General features: G+C 41.0%; 1 protein-coding gene across 3 annotated transcripts in view; it reads left to right on the top strand.

Annotated features, from left to right (window-relative positions):
* The window catches only part of TDRD15 (tudor domain containing 15), a 635306-nt gene that overhangs the window by 229947 nt on the left and 389460 nt on the right, over positions 1-15899 (top strand). For 2 of the 3 annotated variants that reach the window (XR_005658332.1, XR_005658333.1), the window contains exon 13: positions 7518-7642. The exons of the other annotated variant lie outside the window; for it this stretch is intronic. The gene's annotated coding sequence lies outside the window, so the exon portion shown is untranslated. The remainder of the gene's footprint in view (positions 1-7517; positions 7643-15899) is intronic. 3 annotated transcript variants of the gene reach the window in all.

Genomic DNA, 15899 nt, shown 5'->3' with positions numbered 1-15899 from the left:
GTTAGGGTGGATCAGAGAAGCAGTACCACCAGGAGTGGTGTGTGTGGATGTATATATGTATGTATATATAGAATTATATAATAAAAGATTTGTTGTAGTGATTTGTACCATGCAATTGTGGGAGCTGCAGTTGAACAGTATATGAAAGTCTGCTACTTCTGTGTACATTGCTAGGACCTGAAGCAGCAGGATAGTCAGTTGGCAAGAAAACATGGGTGTGAAATAGATGGGAGCAAGGGCAACTAGAATCCATGAGGATATCCTGGAGCCTACAGGATGGACTAGAACAGGGATCCTCACCCCCTGGGCTGTGTAGTGGTAGCAGTCTGTGGCCTGTTAGGAACAGGGCCTCACAGCAGGAGGTGACCTGTGGGCGGCTTCATCTCTATTTGCAGCCACTCCCCAGCGCTAGCATCACCACCTCAGCTCCACCTCGGATCATCAGGCATTAGATTCTTGTAGGAGCACCGGTCCCTGATGTCAAAAAGTTTGGGGACCGCTGGGCTAGAACACACATCAATCTCTCATTACCTCTAGGAGTCAGTCTTTACAATGCAGGTGACCTGCAGAAGAAACTGGGTCCTTCCTCACAGAGATAAACACTCACCCACCACAAGAGTCGAACTAAAGATGGAGATGGAGTGGGAGCTGGAGTTGCTGGGAGCCAGCCAGGTGAACCAGCAGATGAGCAACAACATGCAGGGGCTGCATCACTGTCCAGCACCGACCTTCTGTCTACCACTACATTCTGCCTTCCCAGTCTTGCGCAAATTTCTCCTTTTAGCTCATACTAATCTGAAACAGCAGGAAACAGAATTCTGGGAAATGCGCTTTTAGCTTAGCTGAATTGACACACCCTGTCCATGTGTCATCCATATATACATCTTTTAACCACACTTCTCTTCCAAGTGAAGACAATTGAAAAACCATATTTCAGCCTAACATGATGCAACTATCCCTTGTACAACTGAAAACACCTAATCCTATCTCAAAAAGTGGATACAGATTCTTTTTATTCATCTTTGAATGATGTGCATTCCTCTTCTTGCTGTATCTCATTCCTCCTTTGACATCCTGTAACAAACGTAACTACCTTGCCACATCTTATGCTAGCTAATAAGGAAATGGGAGAGGTGTAGAGAAAATTGGGTTAATATGTACTGAAACATATGCATGTTAAAATAAGGAAGAAGTACTAACAATTATTATAGTCCTTGTTTCTGCAACTGGCCATGTGTTTTAGCTGGTATTTATAACTACCTTTTTCTACTATATGTTCTATATTTTGTATTTCCTTCTGCTGGCATTGGTTTCTTGCTAGGGATGGTGACCCAACCGTAGTTCCTGAAGGTTCGGGGATATTAATAGTCCTGCCTGTATTGAGTTGTTGAAATTTTTCATGGACTTTAATTGCAGGACCTGGAGTGCTAAGAGATGCCTCAGAGACTCTCCTAATTCCAGATGAACTCTTCTTTACCTTCGACATGTGGTAGCAACTCTGTATCCTCTGAAAGCATCAATATCTCTGTCTGTACAGAAACTGTCTTCTTTACCTGTTGAATTACTGCCAAGAGGAGCTCAAAGTGGTTAGTGGCTGTCCAATAAAGCATGAGTGTGTCCCCTGGGGAAGGCATCCTTCCTTGAGAACTAGGTCTTGTAGCCCAAAGAGGTCAAAGCGGTGGGAAAGCAAGATCACCAGGGGTAACAGTGAGAGACCTCTAACTCAGTGAAGACAACTCTCATTTTCAAAAAATGTTGATTCCAGGACCTATAAGCTCTGGTTAAGGGAGAAACTACTGTATATTGTTTGCCAATTTAGAGCATAATGCATTTCTAGAGATAGCAGGAGTGATTGCCATCACCGAGGATCTTAAAAATGCAAAGGTTGTGATTCCTACCAAATCTTCATTCAGCTTGTTCCCTTGGCTTCTGCAGAAGACAGATGGATCTTGGAGAATGACAGTGGGTTGTCATAAACTCAGTCAGGTAGAGACTCTGGTTGCAGCTGCTATTCCAGATGTGGTTTCATTGCCAGAGCAAATCAACACATTCCCTAGCACCTGATACGCAGCTATTGATCTGGCAAATGCCCTTTTTGCTATACTTGTTACTAGGATCATTAGAAATTGTTAGGCTTTCATCTAGCAGGAGCAACAGTGCACCTGATGGTACCATCTCACCTCTCCAGCCACGAGCCATAATCTAGTTCTCGGGTAGATCATTCCGGTTCATTACATTGACAATATCATACCGTTTGAAACTGGTGAGTTGTAGCAATAACTCAACATATGCTGGTGAGAAATGTGTGTGCCAGAGAGTGAGATATAAATTTCATCTATAATATGACCTCAGGTCATTAGTCTGTACCTTTGGGACCAGGGGCTCAATCACCTTAATACCTGCATAGCACGTCTAAGCAGCCTGTGTGTTTCTCATTGTTTCAGGAGGGTGACATCTGGTTACTCTCTGTCTGTGTGTCTGTTTGTGTGTGTGTGTGTGTGTGTTGTTGTGTGTGTGTGTGTATCTGTCTGTCTGTCTATCTACTATCTATCTACTATCTATTTTCTTGTATAACTTACTTTATTTAAAGTTACCACCAGTGACACAACCCTGATCTGTTACAATGGAGGCAACAGTCATGTAGTGGAAATGCCTCAGTCAGTATTGGAAATGAACTAGGTTTGTGCCATCATATTGCTACTTATGGCTATATGTTTCCTAGGACACGTCAGTTTCTTCATCTTGAAAATGAGAACAAAAACCCAACTCACAAGGTTGACATGCTGACTACACGTATAGTATATAAAATGGAGTAAGGAATTCACTGCTATACAGTTCCTTTATGTGCAGACACACTTTATGAATTTGAGTGTGTTTAATGCACATGCACTTTTATCACCTGTGAAAAGAGGTGGTGGTGAGGTTCCCACAAGTTCCATAACTTGGCCAGGCTCCCACTGTCAGGAGGGGGTGGAGTCAGGATGTGAATTCAAGCTGTTTTGTTAGCAAACCAGTGTTCTTTCCATTTGGCACGTTCCCACTTTGCCGTGGTGCATAATAAACACTGGCACCAATGGTGTATAAATATAGATAGTATGTTGTTCTTAGTGCATTCATGTTCAAGTATACTGATCTTCCCTTCCCCAACTGCCTAGAAATTCTCTCTCTAGCCATCTGGGGGACTCTGCCTTTAATTCCTGGAATTAATTATGTTTTTTTTTTTTTTTTTTTAATTCCTCGTTTTGAAAATTGCCCTTTTACAGTTTACAAAGCACTTTTATTTATGCTTTCTACTTACACTTTTATGTTCTCTCATTTAATAATCCATGTGGTAGAGCCTCAATTTGTATGTGGGAAAGTGAGGCAGAGGTAGGTGATGATATATCAAAGCTCCCATGGGTGGTAAATGGCAGAGCCACTTCTCTCCAGCTTCAGGGCTTTTTCCCTCTGTCTCAGTCTTGCAGGAGGCTCTAAGTATTTGTCCCTTTGGGGAAGCCATATTTTCCTCCTTTATCATGCAGCCTCTTGGTACCAGATGTAGTTTCCCTCGGGAAGTATATAAGTGTACATAAATCTTGGGAGGCTCAGACAGGTTCCTACACCAGTGAACCATAGAAGCGCCTAATAACTCAGGAGAACTTAATTTCACAATTCTCTTAAAAGCACCTCCCTAAAAGCCATAACCATCAGAATGGAGCAAATATTAGCGTATCAGGTGTGATAATGCTGAGGGTGATATGATAATGAAAATGCTCCTAATACTCACCAGCGACTTAACTTTATTTCAGATACTTTTAAACAAACCAGTCTTCTGTCAAACCTCCTGTTAAAAATAACTAACTATCCTGTTAAAAATAACTATCATTCTAGAATAAAGAATGATAAGGGGCTTTTAACCCATCATTGATCCAGTAAGAAACTTAGGATTCGTCATAGGCCAAACACTCAGTGAAAGCAGGAGTATAAGGCAGGAAAATCACTGAACGTAGCTTTTTCCCCCTGAGATCCTTTGCTGATTCCTGGGGACCTTCACCTTCAGTTTTCAAGCTGGGACAGGAGGTAAGGTCAAGAGTCCACCCAAGGTGGTGAGTCTAACAAGAGGCCAGTGTGTCAAGGTTTATAACCTCAGAAAAGTTTCTAACACATTATCAAAGTTCTTATTAATTATGTTTGTTTTTCTGTCTCCTCAGTATTAAGATGAACCATAGGCGAAGGGTGATACTTGACCATTTTTAACCTATAAAGGTGGCAGTTTCAAATGATTCAATGTAATTATCATGGAGATTTTTTTTTTTTTTTTTTTTTTGCCCACAGCTTTAAGTCCAATGCCTAGAATAGTATCTGGTACAAAGAAAGTTTTGAATAAATATTTGTTGATGGAATGAATGAATGAATGACATCAAGTTGGAAACCAATCATCAAAAAATAGGTAGAACAACTCCAGATGAGAGTTAAAAAGCATATCTGAACAATCCAGGAGTAAAAGAAGAATTTATAGTGAAAATGATAGGAAACCTTAGTTGAGGATCTGCTAGAAATGGTTGAGAGCAGTAGGAGGTAGGAAGTGGTATCTTGGAGTAGCTTTAGTGGGACCGGACCAGAGAGCTTGGTAAACACGTTGATTTCTACGGTTCCCACTATATCCTTCCTGTTTTTTGCCAACTTGAAGTTTCTGATTTTCATTCACATGGGAATAACATAGATATTAAAAAATAAAAACTCAAGTCTTTTCAATGTTTATAAGCAAATATAATATCCTTGAGGAATATACAGGTTCATATTTATAAGAGAAACATGGAATCCAAATTAAAAGCCCTGTGATGTGGATCTTAGAAGCCCGTCTTTCAAGAATTACCCAAGATTATGTGAAGCTTTCTCACCACCTCCTTCGCTTTCATATTTAATCAGATTTTGAGATTAAAGATGTAATTTCCTTTTGTGTCTAGAGAGGTTTATAAGGATGCTGCACACTGCTTTTTCCATTCTGCTCCTCCCCGCCCCCAGGTTATAGAACTAAAGTATCTATCATGTAATTATTCATTGAAAAGAAAATTATTTACTTTTCTGACTTAATGAGCAAAAATACTGTGAAGTCACACTTCCTGTGTGGGTTAGGTTAAAAAATTAATGAGTAAGGTGAAAATTATATATAGTTCAAACTACACATGAAACTCTTTTATGCTATCCATAGATTAAAATATACAAATTTTTAATAGTACAGTTAGTTTTATGCGGTATTCCTCATGTACCTGATGAGAACCACCAAGAAGTGTATCAGTATGTGACCAGATACTTAAATCTTCTGCTTTTAATGAAACCATCAAATACATAAGGCCATCAAAATCATATAAGCTTCAGACATCATTAAACCTGCTCCTCCCAAGACTGAACTCTTGACCAAAGAATATTAGTCCACATGCCACCAACGCTTTCCTTGTTTGTCACTCCACCATCGTGTGAACCAATGTCTCATGAGCTACCGAGGATATCGATGTTTGAAAGGCTGCCTGAAATTGAGCACAGATGGCAATGCCAAAGGCCTCAAATGCTGTATGGCCTCTGATCTTTCATAGAAAGCCTTCTTTTTGTACAGAATGGCTGGTATGCAAATTATAGATCAGGCAGAGAAGGCTGTTTTCTTTGTGATTTGTTAGGAAAGAAGGTAGCCTTCTCATTCTTGGGTGGCTCTTGGCTTATGTGACCCAGAAGGGGACAAAGTCAGATAGAAGCTCTTGCTGTATTCAAAGACATCACTAAGGAAAAGCATTTCCAGTCTAGGAGTTAAAAGACCTTGCTGCTCACTCATTGTAAAAGTAGTTCCACCTCCCCATGACTCGGACTTGGTTCTGGAAAATGGGGATCGTAGTCCTTTGCTAGACTGTTTTAGAGGACATCATACTGGCCATAGAGCCGTGGGAACATGTAATGTAAGAAACATGATGAATATAAGAAAATACTAAGGGTAAAAACCACTATTGCCATTTAGCTAAACTTTCAGAAGAATCTTTTCCTGGACTAGCTCTGGGCTACAGTAGTGAGGTTCTGAGCACTTAAGGTCAGGGAGGCTTAGAAGATGTGGATTTCTATAATAATGTGGCCTAATTCACAGGGATGGATTTGTTCAAGCCTGGACATGCTTGTCAGAATAATTGAAAGGAGCATGATCAGACCACACTTGTCCCAGCCAGCAGACTCAGGGGATGGTGCTCTTGCTCTGCCTGGGGCCCTCGGTAGGCTACCTGTTCCTCAGCTGGTGGGAAGATGAGGGAAAAAAGCTGCTTTCTTGCTTTTGGGCTGCCCGTTAATCAACATCATTTTCCTCATTAATATAAAGGCATTCTCAGCTGCACATTTTGAGGAGCTTCCAACAATTCATTTTTCCTTCTGGTTATAGGAAAACCAGCCTTCATAATGAAGAGAGCTGTGTTTTTTTACAAAGCTAAATATTAATTCTTCTTTCAGTTTGTCATTTACATATCTCTCAAATTGGGTTTACTTTTTCAATTTACACAGCTGAAGCCCCACAGCCTGAAGATACATAATTAACACTATATCCTTGCTGAGGGTCAAAGTGCCTGCTTTGTAAGCTCAGGTTTTTCTTAAGATAGTAGTTAAGGTACATGAGAAATGGAAATTTAATTGGCACAACTAGGAGGATCGCCCTACTGGACTGAGGATGAGAGATAAATGGCTGTTCTCTTTGGTCAGTAGTTTCTGCCTACACAGTGTAGGTCAAGGGTGTTCCCACTCCCGCAGAGGGAAATAGCCGGGCCCTCGGCCTTGGGGGGTGACTTAAGGAAGGGCTTTGCTCTTCTCGGCCTGAGGATCGTGGAGTCTTGTGACTACTCAGGATGTCTTCTCTTTGTCAGAACGAATGACCTCCAGGTGTTAACAGATGTTCTTCTAGGTGTATAGGCGGCTTGCTCAAAAACTTGTCTTGATGTTAGGACAGACGGACCGTATTCATCCCTTACCCTCTCTCCCCGCCTTTTTTTTTCTCTCTGCCTTCCTTTCTCCCTCCCTCCCCTCTTCTCATCCCTCCTTCCCTTCCATGTTAAGCTAAGTTACTATGCTAGACACTGGAAATACTACAGCGAAGAAGACACAGTCTAGTGGAGAGAAAAATGCGAAACGGGAAACTAGGCAGTCTGACAACCACCTCCATAGCAGAGGGGACAGGCTTCTGTGGTGCAAGGAGGAGTCAGGATGGGTCTTACCTCTGAAATTTCTTAGCACTGGGTTTTCTGTTATCTCTTGTACGATTATTTAATGGAGAAGTGTCTGTGATTCTGGGCTTAGCTAGGCTAAATAAAATATTTCAGTGTTCATTTTTCTCGCCTATAAAATAGAAATGGCAACAAAACCTGAGCTCAGTCGTGCAACATGCTTAGAATTCCAAACCCAGCAAATGCTTCCAGAGACACAAATGGCATCACATAGGGACCAGGCAGGCAGCTATTTGACCTCTGTCTGTTAAGTGACAGTTTATGTCATAGAATTGTCTCCTGTATCTTTAGGGACTTGGAAGACTGCCCTGCAAAGGCAAGGAGAGAAGATTCATGTTGTTGGATTCTTCTTAAGGCTGCTGAGTCCCTGTACATCTGCCCTGGATTGCCACCTGAAGGCCTTTGAGAATATTAAGGTGAGCACTGTAAGCTTTTCATTTTGGACGGGCAAGGGAAATCAAAGTTGAAATATTGCATCTACAGAGCTGCTGGTTCTATTTTATATTTTTCCCCCCTTTTTGATCACCTTTAATGTGCATTTGGGATTTTTCCACTTGGCATTAGGCTTTGTAAGTACTACAAAAACTGCGAGTAAGACGACTAACAGACAGACAGACAGACAGAAACAGGAAATTACAACTTTTCTTCAGAATAGGGTATTATACACTTAAATATCACATAATTGGAAAGGGGATAAAAATATTTTAAAAAGAGAAGAAGAAAATAACTACTGCAACTTAGAAATGAGCTCACAGCATAAATCGGGATAATCTGAGACCAAAAAAAAACCAGAAAAGGGGAGGGGTGGAAGTCTGGAGTTACAGAGGGGAATGGAGGTGAGACGCATGTAGAAGGAACAGGACCAGTGCCTCTGTTTTCTAAATTAAAGAGAGAGTGTCGTAGTGACAAGATTGCTGGGTCTAGGGTCAGACAGAGCCACGTTCACGTTCCGAAACTGCAATTCACTAGCTGTATAAACTTGTGCGGGTCACTTCTTTTCTCCAAAATTGAGTTTTCTCATCTCTAAAATAAGAGAAGATTACATTACATAGATTTTGTGGCTACCAAATTCTCTTGGCAGATATTAAACGTGTAAGAAAGTTTAACTATTGTCGTAGAATACCAGCTGTATACATGGTAACCAAGGCATGGTGACTATGGCTTCTTGGCTACACTTTATCTCATGGATGATGTCTGCCAGGTACATGAATTGGCATGGTGGCTACTTGTGAAAGACACCCCTGGGACCATTTCTTTAACTCTTTTTTCTAGTAATTGCCTTGCCTGGCTCAATCTTAATGTGGATACAAGAGACACTGTGCTAACACAATGATTCTGTTCTTTAGACACAGCCAGTGGGCCCAAGGTTTGGACTAGAGACCCAGAGAGTTGGGTCAGGTTCTCTCTCCTGTAGCAGTAAGATTGACATCTTAGGGATACTGGAGCGGCCATGCTTCCCTCCACATGGACCTGAGAAGCAGAAGAATTTGTTATGCAGACAGAAAAGGAAGGAGAAAGGAAGAATGAAAACCGGAAGGAAAGGGAAAGAAATGCATAGTGAATGAGCACGGAGGAGTGAGAGTATGAGGCGAAGAATGAATCTTGAGAGAGACCCTGTTTCATTTGTTCCCAAGATCCAGTCGTATTCCTAGTCCTGAATCCCTGAGATGATCCAGCCGTATTTGAATAATTAATCTCTACTTCGACCTAAGCTATTGAGAGGTGGATTTTTTCACTCTCAACCCTAAAACTTTTAAATAATACCTTCTTCCACAGATGTTACACCAGGGAGTGTGCCCAGCACACATATCTAACAGATATTACAAATATTACTCACAGCAGATATTATACCTGCCTTGTCTTTCTAAATGGTTCATCATCATCATCACACTCATAGCAGAGAGTATATATGTGAGTTTCAAAGTCACAGACTGTCTGTTATTGTTCTTTCTCTGACAGTTCCCTCTGAATGAAAGACACAAAACTAGGTGTCATGTTTTCAGTTCTATGGTAGTCAGAACCAATCTGGTCTTAAAGATAAGACAGAAGATGAGATGGCATGGTGGATGCAGAAATGGGCATTTTCTAACACTGGATCCCAGAAAACGCACAGACCAGGACATAAGAGGAAAGGCTGAGTAGAGCAGAGCCCCTGAGGGGCTTTCTTGCCTCTTCCAACTTTTGCTGGAGTTTCAGTTCTCAGTGGCATCAGAGCCACTTATTACAGGGAAAAAGATCCTGAAAAAAGACTTGCCAGGGTCCTGTGGCTCAAAGAACCCCTGTTATACCATACACTGTACCTGTAGAGCTACAAAGCTATGAACTGTCACCCCATTGGAGAGGCAGGATAGATAACATGGCAGATAAAAACATGGATTCCAGAGACAGACTGCCTGGGTTTGAATCTTGGCTATGTTGTGTGACTCTGAGCAAGTAAGTTTTCCTCTCTGTTCAGCAGTTTCTTCACCTGTCAGGTGAGGATAACAGTATTATCTACCTCAAAGGTCTATAAGGGGATTGAATGGGTTAATATACTAAGAGCATTTAGAACAGTGCTTGGCAGATAGCAAGCACAATCTGAATATTATCATCATTGCCATGGCTGCAACTTTCCACTGCTACTACCACCACCAACCCTAGGAGCACATAACCCACACAGGAGGTAATGCTGGAACATATTATAGGCTAAACCATAAAATAGCGGAAGCGTTAGCAGTGTCAGTTCCAAAGGAAAAGTATTCACACTGGGGATTATGGGAACTGGGCAGAAGTATAGAAAAGACCCACATCTTAAAGTCTCTTGATTGGGGTGGGGATGGGGGTTAGTTTTCTTTTCATCCAGTACCCGACAGGACACATGAATCTCATTATTAATATCTCTAACATACACTTCTCTAACATTGAGAAGTGTTGGACACTCTGAAGCAGGTCAAAACAATCTTACTAAACAGCTTTATCAGGTACCAAGTCACGTAAGCTAGGAAACTAAAAGTCAGCCTTTTTTTCTTCCTTATATCCTTTCTTTGCCCCTTATTCATTTATTGCCGTATTAATTTTTTCTCCCCCATCCCAAATACAAGGCAACTGCACTATTGGGAGGGATGTGGTTTCTAAAGACCATGCATCACTAAAGAATCGCGTAAACCTGTAGAGGGCAGCCATTTTTGTTCACCAGCGAAAATGTCACTGCCCTAGGTTAGAGTGTAAAACAAACTTCAATATATTTGGCCTGAAAGTTTTGAAAATAACAATGTATTAATGCATTTTATAGGGACTTTACGTTATTTCAAATGGTCTGCATAAAACAAAACCTTATAAATAATTTTATCTCACACTTTTAAATCTGTGTAATTTGAACTTATACATGTCTTGAATCTGTCTCTTTCTCCACCTCATCTCTACCTCTCCTTCAGTCCAGACACTCATTGGATTGTTAAATTTCCATTATCTATTGCGATAATTGTGTTTGTTTTTATGTCTATATCCCTGTAAATTTAAGGATAGGGAACAATTTTTGTTTACCTTTTTACTCCATCTTTCTTCTTACTTAGATCCTCTCCTTGTCCACACACACACACACACACACACACACACACAGTATCTGAAAATATTACCTAACTCAATCTTCTCAACAATTCTAGGAAGCAGGGGGATATTATCTTCATTTTTCAAATTAATATATTGAGGCTCAGAGAGGTTAATACCATTGCGAAGTTACAAAATTCGTAAGTGAAAGGGTCAGCATTTCAACCCAAGCCTCTCTGACTCCAAAGTCCATATTCTCTTTCTACCATGCCAAACTTTATTCCCAATATTTTCTTTGCCCATTTGAGTTTCTTAAAAGAGACTGTGACTTTTCCTCTTTACTGTGGTAGCATTTAGTGTAGTAACCTACAGCCACATCCAGACCAGCATTCAGGAAAGTTGGTAGCTGATGTATTGGTTATTCCTGAAGCAGAGTGTAGGACTGAGAGGAACGAGGAATTCTTAGAAGTGAAATAACTGGTGTAGAAGTGATGATGATAGGATCTGCCTGTCTTTTTAAGAAATATTATGGCCAGGGCTCAGAGTTCTACGAAGCCTAATTTTCATCCTTCATTTCCTAAAATGGTAGGAGCCAGACTGAGAGACCTGGCAGTAACTTCGATGTTCACTCAGCAGCCTGCTTACTTATTGGCCTTGGTAACTGATTTGGGATGATTGATCAAAGGGAAGAGTAAGAAACCAAACCCTGCAGCCATAGGCCAAGACTAGCAGAGCCGTCCCCGTTTCTGCCACCGCACCCGCTGTGCTCAGAAAGCTGGCACACTTTTTGCTTCTCAAAGTCACGACATTCTCTTCCGTCTGAAGACTTATGTGCCAGTTGCAACCTCTGCCACATTCTTTCTATTTTCTTTGCCTTCCCAAATCCAATTCATCATTTGAGTCTCAGGCTAAATATCTCTTGCTTAGGGGGGTACTTTTTTATTTTCTAGAGCAAGTTAAGGATTTCCATCAAGAAACCTTTGTGCTTAACATCAGATGTTAATTCCATAATTCTTTCATAAGCATCTGATGGCTCTTTTGCATATCAAACCGTAAGGGCAAAGGTTGTGTCCATTTCATTCATCATTCATGTCTGACACAGAGCACATGCTTAATAAATATTGATTTATGGGTAGATGAATAGATAGAGGATAATATAATAATCTCCTTGCTTCTCCCCATTAGAGAGAAATGAAGAGGGAGAAAAAAAAAATGACTTTCAGTTTCACCTGGAGAACATTATGTTTCAATAAGAAAAAAAAGATTTCATTTTCTGGACTGTTGTTTTCAGAATGTTTGTCATTTAAATTTTCACATTATTTGACAGTACTATGTCTATTCCCGTAAGAATGAAATTGAATAAATGCATTTCAGAGTAACCCAAGGTGACCCACAGGCTTAGGCAGCTGGAGTTTGCTGGAGGGCGAGCAGTCTTTGGGCGTCAGGAGGAGCCTGTCTGCATTTGAACTGGACTTTCTCCTTCACTGTGATCTTTAAACATCAGATGCAAATCTGATGATAACACTCATCTTCAGTTCTGGAATGTGATGCATTTTAAGTCACACAATGAAAACAATGAGGGCCCAAGTTAAATTAAAACTTCCCTCCTTACGTTCAGCATGTTCACAAGTTTGTAGGGCTTATTCATTTTCCATCTTTTAAAACAAAAAGGGAGATTTATGCTCACAATAAAAATATTATTAGGCACTGTGTGTAAAGAGCCAGGCTGGTGAGGAGGATGACAGAGCGCCCTGAGGAGCTTTTAAATTCTCATTAGGGAGTCTGCAATGACATAGAATTTAACATTTAAGTAGGCTGGCCATATTATTTATCTTTCTAACCGAGGATGCTTGTGAGAGTAAGTTGGGGTATTATTAATTATTATTATGGACTAACCTGCATAAACTAGCACCATCTGAGCTAAACCTGGACATATGTTCATCCCGTATTTAATAAGACTGCAAGAACAGTGACATAGATGTCACGTGTAGTACGTGACTCATTGCCAAGTGAATTTTACTGTTTATAATTATTCTAGAAATACAGAAAAGGAAGGAGGTGGTATCTCTACTCAATGCTGGGTGGCTAGTGAAGGTTGTAATGAGAAAGTGTAATCTGAGCTGTGTTCAGAGGGATGACAGGACAGGTACGTAGGCATGGGGAGCGGATTCGCCCATGTGAGTGGAAGTGCCAAGATGCTTCTCAGGAGTTAACCAGTTGATTTAGATTATTTCGCCTGAAGTGAAATTCATGCAAATCATCAATATTTAAGAAAAAAAGAAATACGTGATCAACTCTCCCACTTTCTGGTTCTGCTCTCTATGGAATTCTCAAACCCTACAGCAATCCCAAACCCTGTATGGATCCGCCCGGAAGTGCCTGAGGCTCCACCCACAGTGATGCTTCTCTTTCTCCTTCCCCGCCTCCTCCTCTTCTTTTCCTTTTCACTCTCCTTTCCCTTTCTGCCCTTCTCCTCCCCTTCCCACTCTTCTGTGGGCGTTTATGCCACACTCTCCTGGATACTCTACCTCCTTGTTTCTACCTGGTCGTGGGGACTGGGGCCAGAACACACCAGTCAGAAGATGCCGGATTGTCAGGGCTGTCATTCTAAAAGTAGAAGCGGAGGGGACCTGGGATGAGCGATCACCTCCTCCAGGAAGCCTCATCTCGTCTGGGCAACGGAAATTCTCTTGACACCGGTACGCTCTTCTTCAGAAGGAAAACTTCTGATGGCTGACGGCCCAGCTGGGCCACTTCCAACAAAGGACACTCTTTGTCTCTTCCTAAGGCTTAATATTTCTTCTAGGAGAGAGCCTGCTCTCATTTTTGAAGAGGATTTCTTTTAAGACAACCAAATTGCAGAACATCATTGTTCTGGTCCCATCGGGAGAGCTCATTTACGTGACCCGGAAGCTGCCCTCAGTCAGGGTGGCTCGGAAAGAGCTGTATTCCCAGGTGGACGTGAACTCCAGCAAGCTTCCTCAGAGCCGGCCCAACTCTGCCCAGTTAACACAGGCAGGAGGGCGAGATATCTGAGTGCATTAGTAGTAAGATTTTATTTTTATCCTGATAAAAAATGTACAGTTTTTTTTAGATGTAAAATAATATTTCATAATATATAAGAGGCTTTTCGTAGTTATCATATTTAGAAACTTTTTTCTTCCTCTGAAAAATGAGAGGCACCACTCTGTCCCCCACCCGCTTCCCTGCCTTTCACTCTGTTGATGCTGACTTAACTGGAGGGAGATCTGCAGACAGTGTGCTTATCACTGGAAGTTGAAGGAAGGCATGGAGAACCAGGAGAAAGGGCAATTTTGTAGGGGAGGGAGAGAGAAAGGACCACAACTCTGGATAGCTGTATATTCCTTCGGGGAGTAGAGTAGGAGGTTAGAGGTCTTCAGGAAAATTCTATCCGTGGGGATATTGGGAGGAATTCTTGGCCCCCATGACGTGAAGAATAGGATTATTATTCAGCCATGAGAAAGAAGGAAATCATGTCATTTGTGACAACATGGATGGACCTTGAGGGCATTATGCTAAGTGAAATAAGTCAGAGAAAAGTACGGTTTAACATCACTTACATGTGGAATCTAAAAGCTTTGTTTCTCATAGAAACAGAGTAGAAAGGTGGTTCCCAGGGGCTAGCGGGGGTGGTGGTGGGAGAATGGGGAGATGTTTGTCAAAGAGGACAAACTTCCAATTACAAGACAATTTCTGGGGATCTAATCTACCGCATGGCAATTATAGTCAATAATACTGTATTATACACTTGAAAGTTGCAAAGAGAATAAATCTTAAACGTTCTCACCACAAAAAAAAGAAATGATTAGCGATGTGACAGGACGGAGGTGTTAGCTAGCATTATGGTGGTAATCATTTTGCAATGTATAAGTATATCAAACCAAACCAATTTTCTTTGAACTCCTAAGGACAGTACACATCCACTGATATCTGGTTCACAAGAATCTCTGGGAAAATTCAGGATAAGCTGGCCTTCACACTAGACATGGGTTCCCGCCTCATGTCTCTCACCTATAACTTCGCTTTTCCTTGTTTCTCTGGAGGCACGTGCTTTCTTCTTTGAGTTGGGGATGTACTTCTGGGAAGAAGGCATAGTTATAGATGTGGTTTGCTCTTATGATTCACTGTTTAAGACAACCACATTGCAGAGCATTATTGTTTTGGCCCTGTTTTCTGGGATAACCCTTTTAGATCAAATTTACAGTCACCTTGTTCAGGAGAACAAAATTGTTACCAAGTGACATGCTAAATAACTGATTCAAGTTACATCAAATTCTCACTTGATGACTATTAGCCAATGTAGAGGGGAGATGGTGCATTGGAAACTAGATTATGCATTGGAAACTCCCGAGGAGCTTCTAATAAAACAGAATCCATAGGTTGCTTTGAGAGGGCATGGAACTCAAAGCAATCATCAGATTCAATGAAATCCTTATCAAAATCCCAGCGACATTTTCGCATTACCCAAAAAATCCATTTAAAAAGTCTTATGAAATCTCAAGGAACCTGGAATAGCAAAACCAGTCTTGAAAGCAAAGAACAAAGTTGGAAATTTCATACTCCTTGATTTCGAAACATGTTGCAAAGCTATAGTAATCAGAATATGTGGCACTGACATAAGGGTAGACATATAGATCAACGGAATAGAATAGAGAGCCCAGAAATAAACCTTGGTCTCTACTGTGAAATAATCATCAACAGGGGTGCCAGGCCCCCTCAATGGGAAAAGGACAGTCTTTTCAACGAATGGTGCTGGAAACCTGGATTGCCAACTGCAGATGTATCAGGTTGGACCCTTGTCTTACTCCACATAAAAAAATCAATTCAAAAGGGATGGAAGACTTAAACTTAAAACTATAAAACTCCTAGATGACATTGGGTTTCAAAAAAATTTCTTGGATATGAAAGCAAAAGCACAGGCAACAAAAACAAGATTAGACAAATGAGGCTACATCAAACTTAAAAAGTTATGTGCACGAACGGGCACAATTAATAGAGTAAAAAGGCAAACTATGGAGTGAGAGAAAATATTTACAAATTGTATATCTGATAAGGGGCTAATATCTGAAATGTATAAAGAGATTCAAAAACTCAGTAACAACAGCAACAGCAAAAAAAAAAAAAAAA

The sequence above is a fragment of the Pteropus medius genome, unplaced genomic scaffold, assembly GCF_902729225.1.
Source record: "Pteropus medius unplaced genomic scaffold, Ma_sr-lr_union100, whole genome shotgun sequence".
Classification (NCBI taxonomy): Eukaryota; Metazoa; Chordata; class Mammalia; order Chiroptera; family Pteropodidae; genus Pteropus; species Pteropus medius.
Note: the sequence above shows the minus strand (reverse complement) of the source record. Positions and strands in the feature narration are given on the sequence as shown.